Source organism: Symphalangus syndactylus, chromosome 14, assembly GCF_028878055.3.
Source record: "Symphalangus syndactylus isolate Jambi chromosome 14, NHGRI_mSymSyn1-v2.1_pri, whole genome shotgun sequence".
Classification (NCBI taxonomy): Eukaryota; Metazoa; Chordata; class Mammalia; order Primates; family Hylobatidae; genus Symphalangus; species Symphalangus syndactylus.
This window is the reverse complement of record NC_072436.2, coordinates 78,002,822-78,014,959: the sequence shown is the minus strand read 5'-3', so window position 1 is coordinate 78,014,959 and position 12,138 is coordinate 78,002,822. Positions and strand designations below refer to the sequence as shown.

The 12,138-nt window shown below is 42.5% G+C and overlaps 1 protein-coding gene across 6 annotated transcripts in view; it reads left to right on the top strand.

Annotated features, from left to right (window-relative positions):
• The first annotated feature begins 8,431 nt into the window (after nt 1-8,431).
• The window catches only part of EHBP1 (EH domain binding protein 1), a 387,904-nt gene continuing 384,197 nt past the window's right edge, over nt 8,432-12,138 (top strand). For 5 of the 6 annotated variants that reach the window (XM_055241565.2, XM_055241553.2, XM_055241557.2 and 2 more), the window contains exon 1: nt 8,448-8,637. The gene's annotated coding sequence lies outside the window, so the exon portion shown is untranslated. Of the gene's footprint in view, nt 8,638-12,138 lie in introns of all 6 variants that reach the window. The other variant, XM_055241558.1, reaches the window with a different exon arrangement.

Below are 12,138 nucleotides of genomic sequence, written 5' to 3'. Positions count from 1 at the left end.
ATTTTCAGAATATAAACTTCTGATATTGTGTCCTTCCTACCTTTTTGCTTTTACAATTTATTTATTTTTGTTAACAAAATGATATAAGGCCAAAGAGTTACTAGGAAGATTTTGGGCAAAAAGGAAGTATTAAGCAACCTGATTTCAGTTTCCAAAATTCTTACACTGGCCTATAAAATTCAAAATGTGGAAATCACTGCCCCTATGCATGCTTTTTCTTGCTATCACCTTATCTTTCACAATGTACATTTTCTTCATAACATTTGCCTATGAAGGGGAAATAAAAGGTTAATGCCTATGAACCAAAATGAAAAATATAATTTTAAATCCATATCACCAACACTGAGCATCCACTTTGTGCCAGGCCCTGAGTTATGCACATTCACATGCTATCCCACAAAAGTCCTGGGAGGCATGTGTTATTACTTCCCTTTTACAGATAAAGTGACAAGTGAGCCAGATTTTGGATGATCCAAGGAAGTTATGGGTGGCTGAGGAGATCTAGGAGAGGTTAATGGAAGATGTGGGACTGAATTGAGTCTTGCTAGTCAAGGATAATTTGGCTGAAGAAGAGAGTGGCATTCTGGCAAGAATAAAGATGAGGAGAGGAATGAGCACCACATAGTTTGGAACAGACTGACCTGAATGGAAAGCAAGCTGCAGATAGGAAGACTGTGCGCACATAGATAATTGGACAAGATCCTCATTTTGCAGGTATTTGGTTGGTGTCTTAGTCCGTTCAGGCTGCTATAAGAAAATACCATTGATTGGGTGGCTTATAAACAATGAAATTGTATTTTTTACGGCTCTGGAGGCTAGGAAGCCCAAGAACAAGGCACCACCAGATTCAGTGTCTGGTTCATAGACAGCTTCATTGTGTTCTTACATAGCAGAAGGTGGTGAGGATGCTCTCTGGGGCCTCTGCTATAAGAGCTCTAATCTCATTTATGACAGCTCCAGTCTCATGACCTAATAACCTCCCAAAGGCCTTATCTCTAAATGCCATCACACTGGGCATTAGGATTTAACATATGAATTTTGAGGGGACACAAACATTTAGTCTATTTGTCTAAAACTTGCTGACAATTTGGCTTCCCATTCAATGAGTCAGTGTCCTTAAAGACATATTTGTCTCTTTGAATTTGTTTACTTGACTGTTTTGGGCTCCAGTGATGCTGCCTAGGAATATCCAGAAGCTGGGTGATTGTGCTCTTAACTGCCAAGCATGTTTTCCTATACGGAAGATTCTCTTCAGACCTTAGTACACAATCTGAGGGTCTTTAAGCATAATCAAGCAAATAGCTCTGTTGCTGAGTGTGCAATGTGTTCTTAGTTTTCTAGAAGAGCTCAGAACTTTCCCAAAGGAGCAGAAGCCTAGCCTATTACAAGTTTCAACCCCACTAATGCATGCATAAGCTTAATGTAAATATAGTATGAGGCCAGGTGCAGTGGCTCACCCCTGTAATCCCAGCACTAGTTTTTTGGGAGGCCAAGGCGGGCAAATCACCTGAGGTCAGGAGATCAAGATGAGACTGGCCAACATGGCAAAACCCTGTCTCTACTAAAAATACAAAAATTAGCGGGACATGGCTGCAGGCACCTGTAATCCAGCTATTTGGGAGGCTGAGGCACAAGAATCGCTTGAACCCAGGAGGCGGAGGTTGCAGTGAGCTGAGATTGTGCCATTGCACTCCAGCCTGGGCAACAGAGCCAGACTCCGTCTCAATAAATAAATAAATATTGTGTGACACTAATCTTACTAGAAAGTCCTATTTTTTTCAATGGTGATAGCCTATGCATTTAAGGATATGCTCACCTTATTAACTCTATGTCATCTCACTCATTGAAGAATGAAAAGTTGGTAAACTTGGCAACATATGTATTTGTAAAGCACCTAGCTCAAAGCCACATGGTAGGTGTTGAAGCTACAGTAGATCCTTATTATTCATGGATTTCATATTTAGGGATTTGCCTACACACTAAAAGTTATTTGTGGGCCGGGCATGGTGGCTCACGCCTGTAATCCCAGCACTTTGGGAGGCCGAGGGGGGGGGTGGATCACAAGGTCAGGAGATCGAGACCATCCTGGCCAACAAGGTGAAACCCCGTCTCTATGAAAAACACACAAAAAATATTAGCCGGGCATGGTGGCGGGCACCTGTAGTCCCAGCTGCTCAGGAGGCTGAGGCAGGAGAATGGTGTGAACCCAGGAGGCGAAGGTTGCAGTGAGCGGAGATCGCGCGCCACTGCACTCCAGCCTGGACGACAGAGCGAGACTCCATCTCAGAAAAAAAAAAAAAAGTTATTTGTAACCCCAAAATCAACACTCATGGTGCTTTCATTGTCATTCATGGACATGCACAGAGCAGTGAAAAATTTGAGTCATCTGACATACACATTCCCAGCTGAGGTTAAACAAGGTGATGCTGTGCATTCTTGTTCCAGCTCTCATACTGTAAACAAGTGTCCTTTTTGCAGTCTATTTAATGCCATGTTTTTCACATTTGTGTTTTTCTTGATAGTTTTGCTTTTTTTTTTTGAAATGGAGTCTTGCTGTGTTGCCCAGACTGGAGTGCAGTGGCACAATCTTGGCTCACTGCAACCTCTGCCTCCCAGGTTCAAGTGATTCTCCTGCTTCAGCCTCCTGAGTAGCTGAGATTACAGGTGTCTGCCACCACGCCTGGCTAATTTTTGTATTTTCAGTAGAGACGGGGTTTCACCATATTGGCCAGGCTGGTTTCGAACTCCTGACCTCAAGTGATCCACCCACCTCGGCCTCCTGAAGTGCTGGGATTACAGGCGTAAGCCACTGAGCCCAGCCGATTTTGCTTTTTAAGATGGACCCCAAGTGTAGTGCTAAAGTGCTATCTAGTGTTCCTAAGCACAAAAATCACCTTACAGAGAAAATATGTGTTAGATAAGCTTCGTTCAGGCATGAGTTATGGTGTTGTTGGCCGTGAGTTCAATGTTAATCAACAATATATTTTAAAGTAAACAAGGCATCTTTAAACAGAAACACACATAAAACATGATTATGTATTGATTGGTTAACAAAAATGTCACAAGAGGCTTGCAGGAATCTAATCCTCTATATTCCCTAGGGGTGTTGGCTCACTATTTGCTAATCAGTGTTCTCAGTGACTTTATAGAACATAACTTTTTTTCCAACTATCACGAATAGTAAGAATATACTGCATTTATTATTATAGTAGTTCAAGAAAGCCAAACTGTGTGATTGCTCCCAAAGCCTAATCTAGAAAGCGTGTCAATGGTTATTATAAGGTTATGGCTGGGTGCAGTGGCTCATGCCTATAATCCTAGCACTTTGGGAGGCTGAGGTGGGCAGATCACTTGAGGTCAGGAGTTCAAGACCAGCCTGGCCCACATGATGAAACCCCGTCTCTACTGAAAATATAAACATTAGCCAGTCATGGTGGCAGGTGCCTGTATTCCCAGCTACTCAGGTGGCTGAGGCAGGAGAATCGCTTGAACCTGGGACGCAGAGGTTGCAGTGAGCCAAGATTGTGCCACTGCACTCCAGCCTGGGTGACAGAGCAAGACTCCATCTCAAAAAAGATTATATCAGGTCCTACCTTCTTTCTTCTGCTTCTGCCTTACCTGTTTCTCAAAGTAATGTCTCTTCACAGTTCCCGTTCAATGTAATATTTCTTCAGTTCTTGAGCTAATCTTGACTAGGGTAGAAAATTAATAATTCCTTGGGCCTACCATTCGTTAAGCTTGTCATGAAGTCAGAACCTCCATCCCCACTCTTGTCAGACCTAGAGGCCCACCTCAGTGATGAAGCTCTCAGGCCAGAACTTTCAGGTGTACATCACAGTCCATCATCCTGGGGATCTGTATCCAAAGATGATCCCTGAATGTCTGCATCATCATTGAATCTCATTACCTCAGCTTTTCCTACAACTGAGCACCCACTGTCTAACCGGTATTAACCTAGTCAAGTTTATACTCTCACAGGGGAGACAGACCAATAATCAGATGCACTATAATGTGTTCATTCACGTGCAGATGATGCCATGAGAGTATGAAGGAGCGATATTAAGTCCAGCAGTAAACCTTCTCAGTAAAGGTGGTTTTAGAACATAGTCTGGAAGAATAGGAGTTAGCCAGGCAAAGAAGAGAGTGAAGGGTATATAAAGATGTCTCAGATAAATGGAACAGCATGAACAAAGGCATGGAAGCATGAAACAACATGGATTATTCTGGAAATCACAAACATTTGAGTATTGCTGGTTATAAAATGGAAGGAGACGAGAGATGGGAGATGAGGCTGGCTGGAGAGAAGCCCTGTCATGTGGCACTATTCATCATGCCACTGTCAGGAAGCCAACAAAGCAGGGTAACCCAAGATACATGATTAGATTTGAATTATACAAGGACCATTCTAGTGTGTCCGGAGACTGAGTCCGAGGAATGTCAAACTGGAGGCGAGGAGACTGTTTTAAAACTTTTCCACTAGTCCTGGTGGGAGATGTTGAGGTCCTGAGCTACAGCAGCAGAGATACTGTAGAGGAGAAGTTGATTCAAATAATATGAGGTAGTAGAATCAACAGGCTTTCGTGATTGTACTAGTCAGGATGAACTGGATTATGCTATAGTAGTAAATGATCCCATCTGAGTGGCTTAACACAAAAGTTTATTTCTTAATCATGCAGCATCTGCTGCAGGTCTAAGCATCTCTCCAAGGCAGCCACCCTCCATGACTGCTATCCAGGCTTCTTTGATTCGGTGATTCTACCACCTCAATATAACCTCTCTGCATTCAACACAACAGTAGAAAAGTCTCAGATAAAGAGAATCAAGAAAGAGCTTTTCACCGCCTTAGACCAGTAATAATAAATGAATTTCCATTCACATTTCATTGGCCTAAACTAGTCTTATGGCTCTGCCTAACTGGAAGTGGGTCAGGAAGTAGAGTTTCTTGTGTGCCCAGGAAGAAATGAAGAATTGGATATAGGTAGGCACTGGTGATGTCTACCACAGCCCAAGAGCATTGTGGAATAGAGATGGGCTAATCACCAGAGTGATAATGCACATGGTGGACAGAGAGGTACGACCAGACTGTGATAACCCTCAGCTCTCTAGCTTCAGTGTCAGTCAGTAAAACAGGGAAGACTGGAGGAGCAGTAGATTCGAGGGGGAAATGATGGGTTTAGGGCACATGAAACATCCTAGAGTAAACATTATATCCAGAGATGAGAAGCAAAGGTAGAGTGGGGTGGAGGGTAGTTGTGAGGCAAAGCTGAAGGCAGGTACAGGGTTTGAATATTTTAGGAGGGGCAGCAAACAAATCATGGTCATGAGTGGCAGGCAAAGCAGACAAATAATCAGGAGAGGGTGTATGAGGAAGAAATGTAGACTGGTGCTCAAGCTACTCTCAGCATCAGGTATACATTTGCCTGATGCTGTATTTTAAAATGTGTTGTTGAATGCCTGACCCTGCTCACAACTTTAGCTAGTAATGGGAGCCCTAGTATTCTGTCTCTCTTCACCTATTCAGCCTGGATCCTGCTCCCATAAACAAGCCTTCTGTCTGGAGCCCGGCCACATGTAGGCAACCTCCATTCATCCCTTACCCCCAGTCTAATCATACCTTTGAATATCTTCTGCCTTTCACTAGCAAAGATCACACCATAAGACAGTTGGCTGCATCCTTTAGACGCTGCTTTAGACCCTTGTCCCAGGTCCAGATTCTCATACAGGAAAGTTCCTCCAAACTCCATCCTGAGCCCCTACACACAAGACTGGGCCTGGCCCTCACTTACTAGCCTCCCTGCCAACTCAAGAGAGCTGTGGTCCCAGCTTGTCATGCCCTTAGAAATTCAAGAAGATCAATAAAAGCAATGGTTTCGTGTGTTTTCCCCCCAAAAAACAATGTGTCCTTACTACCAATAAAGGTTGAAATTTCTCTTAGACTTAGAGTGGGAGGTAAATGGCATATAGGAACCACCCTAGAAGCATTAAGGCAGTCAGTGTAGGATTAAGTTTGCTCCCAGCTGGACATGAGGCTCCATGTCCAGAGTCCATGGCTGATATTACAGAGGGACCTACACTGGGGAAGAAAGAGTTTCCAGGAAGTTCATAGTGGCTTTAGGCAATAGGTCAGAGCTGCATCGTCATCTCCACTAGGAGGAAGCTGAAAATCCAAGATCAAGTCTATAGAAAGACTCAACAGGTTCCATCCAATTGTATGAGTCCAAATTCAGGGTCCAGGGAGGTGAAGCAGTGCCATGACCTCAGGAATGCCAAGCGTCATGGTCACACTGAAGAGCAACATTGTTCTAGGGGTTCTTGTCTGAACAAGAAAGGGTTAAGATAGATAGAGTCCTGCCTCCCCAACCCTTTTTCCAGGAAGATTGGCAGAAGCAAAGCAGCAGGCAAAGAAAACCCTGTTAGGGGCATGGTGCAGGACAGATCTTCTCCAGCTCATGTAAAACTTTGAGACCCAGGCTTGAGGGGATCAGATAGGCAGGCTGGCTGTTCCAGAGGCTGCTTGAGGGCAACCTTACCTGACAGAACCCCTGAAGTCTTTGAGCCTCTCTCTGACTTCTAAGAACAACTTCTTCCAAGCTCCCACTATTGCCTGGGTGAGAGTGGCTACACTGGTTCAATGCCAGTGTGCTTGAGAAAAGCAGCCTGCCTGTGACTGGCAGCTCCCTGAAAAAACCGTGACAGGGGCAAGGTGTGGGTAAGAGCTAAGATGAGGCCCTGTGATAACTGCCAAAGCTGACATCTTATTATTTGTTCCAAAAGAGTAACATATCTACAAACCATCCCAAGAGTGTTCAAGTTTATACCATTGCTTAATGCAATTAAAAAAAGGTAACAAATATGAAAACACATTGTATACTGTAACACTTTGAATAAATGCAGGGTATCAAGACTCTTTAAAAGTTAGTCATGTAAAAATAGGCTTTATAGCCCAAAATTATGGAGAGGCACTGTGAGAAGTATTTTATGTACATTATTTTATTCAATTTGCCCACAACCATAAGAAGTAGGTACTATTATTATCACAGAGTGTCTAATCCCAGTCATGCAGCTAATTGGCAGATGGCAGAGCCCATGTTCAAGCCCATATATGTGTTGATCCAAAAAAATCCTCTGCAATAAAAAGAATCCTCTGCCATGTACCATGACCATGTACTTTCCCCAAAGACTAAAAACACTGCCGTTCTTTGTTTCAAAATCCAGCTGAGCTGTCTCTTCACTTACTGGCTGCAGAGCTTATTCCTGCATCACCAGCTCTGGCCTCGACTGTCAGCCTAAGAGCAGCCTCTTTGGGGTGTTGAGGAGGGCCTGATTCTAGAGGAGGGCTCTTTCCAGTAATAAGTCCACAGTCCCCTGCTCTGACTGCTTCAAGAGCTGGGGCTTATCTGGCAGCCCTCACATTCCTTCTAAGTTCCCTAGGCAGGACACATTCCTGACTGGGTGGAAGGAAGAATTCCTAGCATTCCTCAGCCACTGTCCTCTTGGAGCTCTGAAACTCAAGTGGGATGAAGGAAAAGAAAAAAGAAAAAACCAACCTTCATTTCTAGTGTTTGGAATTAATCTGAATTAAGTCCTGCTCTCCAAGCCATGAGAAGGAAAAAAAGAAAGGGATTCAGGATCACTGAGACATGTACTTGCGGAATCAGGAATTCTCAACTCTTTCTCAATAGTTTGTAGGGCCTGTGCGGTCTTTGAATTTGACCTTCATGGTTAACAGTTTGGATTGTTTGTCATTATGAATGGTTGCAACCCTAATTTCAGGCATACTTTGTAAACAGAACAGTCAAGATGCTTGCATGAACATTTCCTCTCTGCAACAATAACAGATAATACTTTTATAAATGGATTTATTTATTTATCACTTACATTATCTCGTTTGATCTTCACAAGAGATCTATGAGATTGGTATTATTACAGTCATGCTTTGCTTATCAGTGTGGATAAGTCATGAGAAATACATCATTAGGCCATTTGTCATTTTATAAACATCATAGAGGGTACTCACACAAACCTACTACCCACCTCGGCTATATGGTATAGTCCATGGCTACACACCTATACACCATATTTGTATACTGAATACTGTAGGCAAATGTAAGACAATGACAAATATTTGTGTATCTAAACATAGAAGAGATACAGTGAAAATACAGTATTATAATCTTATGGGATCACTGTATTATGCAGTCCATGACTGACCAAAATGTTGCTATCAGTGCATGACTGTATTTTCATTTTTCGGAGGATAAATGTGAGCTGACAATTGAGGTGATTTGCCTGCTGTCAAATAGCTGGCAAGGCAGAGGTGGTCTGTGACCAGGTCTTCTGACTTCTCTCCACCATGTATCACTCAAGGCCTCCCATTATGTCATCACAGATACTCCAGGGTGTTAACTGGGAGGCTCCCCAGTTAGTGGGTAACATCTGACTCTCCCTCTCCAAAGAGAGACTCCAGCGAGAGACTGGAGATTTGGAGGTCCAAGTCATGGCAGAACTGGGTTGCTTGCTGTGACACAAGGTTAGGATGCCCCTGTAGCAGCAATTTGAGAATCAGAAAAGGTGACTGTGCATCTCAAGAAGCCGAATCAAAAAGCCAAGACAACCACCTAACCAGTGATTTTCAAGGTATGAACTGGTAGACCACAAGCATTCTCCTAATGTTCTAGAAGCATCCCCAAATATGTCTTTTCTTTGGATCTTACTAGCAAATGGTCCTTGATAACCTAGATTTTCGTGTGTGTGTGTGTGTGTGTATGTATGTGTGTGTCTAAAAGCTACTTAATAACTGCTGAGTTGTTAATAGTAGTATTTCATATTCATAAATAAAAATTTAGCACGTAACTAGAGTTTACTGGGGGCTTACCTGAGCATTCACCTGGCTGCCACACAGTACTTGGCAATATTTGAAGAGCTCCCACTAAATACATGCATGAGCAGATTGTTGAAATATCCTCAATTTGGGGGAAGTTTGCTTTATATTAGCATCAGTGCTGTATCGAGTTGGTTGTGCTTTTTGGTGGTTTCTATTCCTGCTTTTTAATTATAAATTACATTTCATTTACCTTCATCACCCTCTATGTTGTTTGAAGTGGGTTGTTTGGTTAACCCTACAGCAGGATAGTGATGCCTGTATAAGTTGACACAATTTATGACCTATAAGTTTTCTATGATAAAACTTTAAACCAAATATGGATTGTAGTACACATAGGAATCATCCAAACCAATATTGCTAAAGCAGATATTCACATAATCCTCACAAAGTGTGTTTGTGCAGCAACAGTTTATTGTTATCGAGAACTTTTTGAGAAAAAAAGCAGGAAGGGCTGGAGTTTATGAGTCTTAGAGCCTTTCTTTAATTTTTATTTTTAGAGACAGGGTCTCGCTATGTTGCCCAGGCAGATCTCAAATTCCTGGCCTCAAATGATTTTCCTGCCTCGGTCTCCCAAAGCACTGGGATTCCAAGTGTGAACCACCATACCCAGCCAAGTCTTAAGAGCCTTCTGCTGACCTAGGTTAACCTCCGTCAAAAAAGTTTGAGAATTACTGGCCAGAGAGGGAGAACTTTAGTTCCTTTCAGTGGGATTTCAGTGGGATGGAGAGAACTAGAGAGAACAGAAGAGAGTGAACATTTGAAGGAAACCTGGGAGGCAGAAACTGGAGAGATTTCTGGTGCTGAAGAAATGATGCCCACCGTCTCTTTTCAGGTAAATGTGGCCTCAGGCATGCTTAGAAAGGAGCCATTAAAAGTGAGCATGTCTCCAGAGTAGCCTGTAGGGTAGTCTGTGCCCTGTGAAAAAGTGCCCCTCCAGGTACCCAGCTGTCCTTCACTGACCATGAACCCTAGTGCCAGGGAAGAGGAACCTGTTTGTAATTCATCTGCCTCTACAGAATGCATTTTAAGTGACTTTAAAGTGTCTATATGTGCAAGTCATGGCCCTTGAGGTACTCTAGAAAGTCCTAGAGTACTGCTTTTTGTGAATATACTGAAGGTGACAACCTCCTGCTCCCAACCACAGAAAATGGCTGAATATACTAAGGATATTGAAAAGGCATTGAAATAGTCTTGAAACTTTGAGGAGAGCCAAATAGTGTGTTTCCATTTTTGGCAAAGTTAGAACATGGGGAAAAAAGGAAGCCTAGGGACAAAATAAGGCCTTTCTTCTGTTTCTTGAAATACTCCCAAGAAAAAAATTTTCAATGCTGCAAAAAAAGGCCACATAGAAGGAAGAACCCATGGAGACGTATCTTCCTGTCCTGGGAATCTTTGAGTTTGAATTTATGCAGAAGGAAATTGTCTGGTTATTATTATTATTGTTGTTATTATTTTGAGATGGGTCATGACTCTATCACCCAGGCTGGAGTGCAGTGGCACAATCTTGGTTTACTGCAGCCTCCACTTCCTGGACTCAAGTGGTCCTCCCACTTAAGCCTCTCAAGTATCTGGAACCACAGGTGCGTACCACCATGGCCCCCAATTTTTTTTTATTTTTTGGTAGAGAAGGGGTTTCACCGTATTGCCCAGGCTGGGCTTGAACTCCTGAGCTCAAGTAGCCGGCCAGCCTCGGGCTCCCAAAGTGCTGGGATTACAGGTGTGAGCCACTGTACCCGGCCTTGTTATTATTAAGAATTAAAAGTTTCTTAATTAAGCAGGCCAAAATAGAGCTGCCCTCTTCAAAAAGCATGGTTATGAATACTTTCTTATAAGCTTTACACCATAGTTAATCATTGTACATGGCCCATTTTATAAAGTGATAATTGTCTTAAAGTAAACCTTAATGACTAGTAAGGTATCACGGAAGATACAGATGTAAAATATTTCATTTGGCTTTTAAAAGTTACTCATTTCAGTTTCTTGCCTAGTAACTACTGAGGGAGATGAACTGACATTGTGCTTTATTTCACAGACACAGTTTTGCTGACTGAATTGCCATATTCCTTTCAGAATTTACATTTTAAAAATGGCCAGCGATGGTTACCTAATTTGACTCCCTCTGGGGGGCTGTTTATTTGGTATGAATAGAGCCACGGGTTAGCCTGTGTCTTTGACACACCAGCCATGACCCTGCGGGACTGTGTAGCTGGGAAATTCCCACATGCGGGTTGTCAAATTATATAAGCTTTATTATTTTCGTTTTCTAGGGATTTATCAAGCCACAAAAGACCAATCCATTGTTTTGCTGGAAAAGCAGGCAGAGACCATATTACTTTCTTTTTTTTTTAAAGGGCCTCCACCGATCAATGGAATTTAAATTCCCAAGGGCTGTGGCCAAGTGCCATAACTTGCTTCCTTAAGTTATGGATGAGCAAGTCTACAGCAATCATTGTTTTTCTCAGTTCTTAACATGAGCGTAAGGGGATAAAGATCTCTAATATAGAAGCCTTTGAAGGATAGCCAGGTGTGGTTCCTCATGCCTATAATGCCAGCACTTTGGGAGGCCAAGGCAGGGGCCCAGGAGTTCAAGACTAACCTGGGCAACATAGTGAAACTTTGTCTCTACAAAAAATTTAAAACTTAGCTAGGCGTGGTGGCACATTCTCGCAGTGGTCGGGGAGGGACAGGTAGAGCTGGGGGTCAAAGGGAAAGAGAAAGATCACTTGAACCGGGGAGGTTGAGGCTACACTGAGCTGTGATTGTGCCACTGCACTCTAGCCAGGTTGACAGAGCAAGCCTGTCTCAAAACAAACAGACAAAAAACCTTTGACGAATAAAGCCAAAACAGTAGATGAATACAGCATTTCAAAGACCCAGGTCAAGTAAGGAAAGGGAAATACAGTAAAAGTAATATAAGTAATATTCATTGCCATTTCCCCCCCAAGCGAGTTGGTTTTAAAATTTTTTAATTTTAATTTTTAATTTTTATGGGTATACAACAGGTGTAAGTATGTGTGGGTTACATGAGCTATTTTGATACAGGCATGCAGTGCATAATAATCACGTCGGGTAAATGTGTCCACCACCTCAAGCATTTATCCTTTGTGTTACAACAAGCCAATTATACTCTTCTAGTTATTTTTAAATGTACAATAATTTTTTACTATGGTCACACTGTTATGTTAACAAATACTAGATCTTATTCATTCTTTCTATTTTTTTGTACCCATTAACCATCCCCACTTCCCCCCACC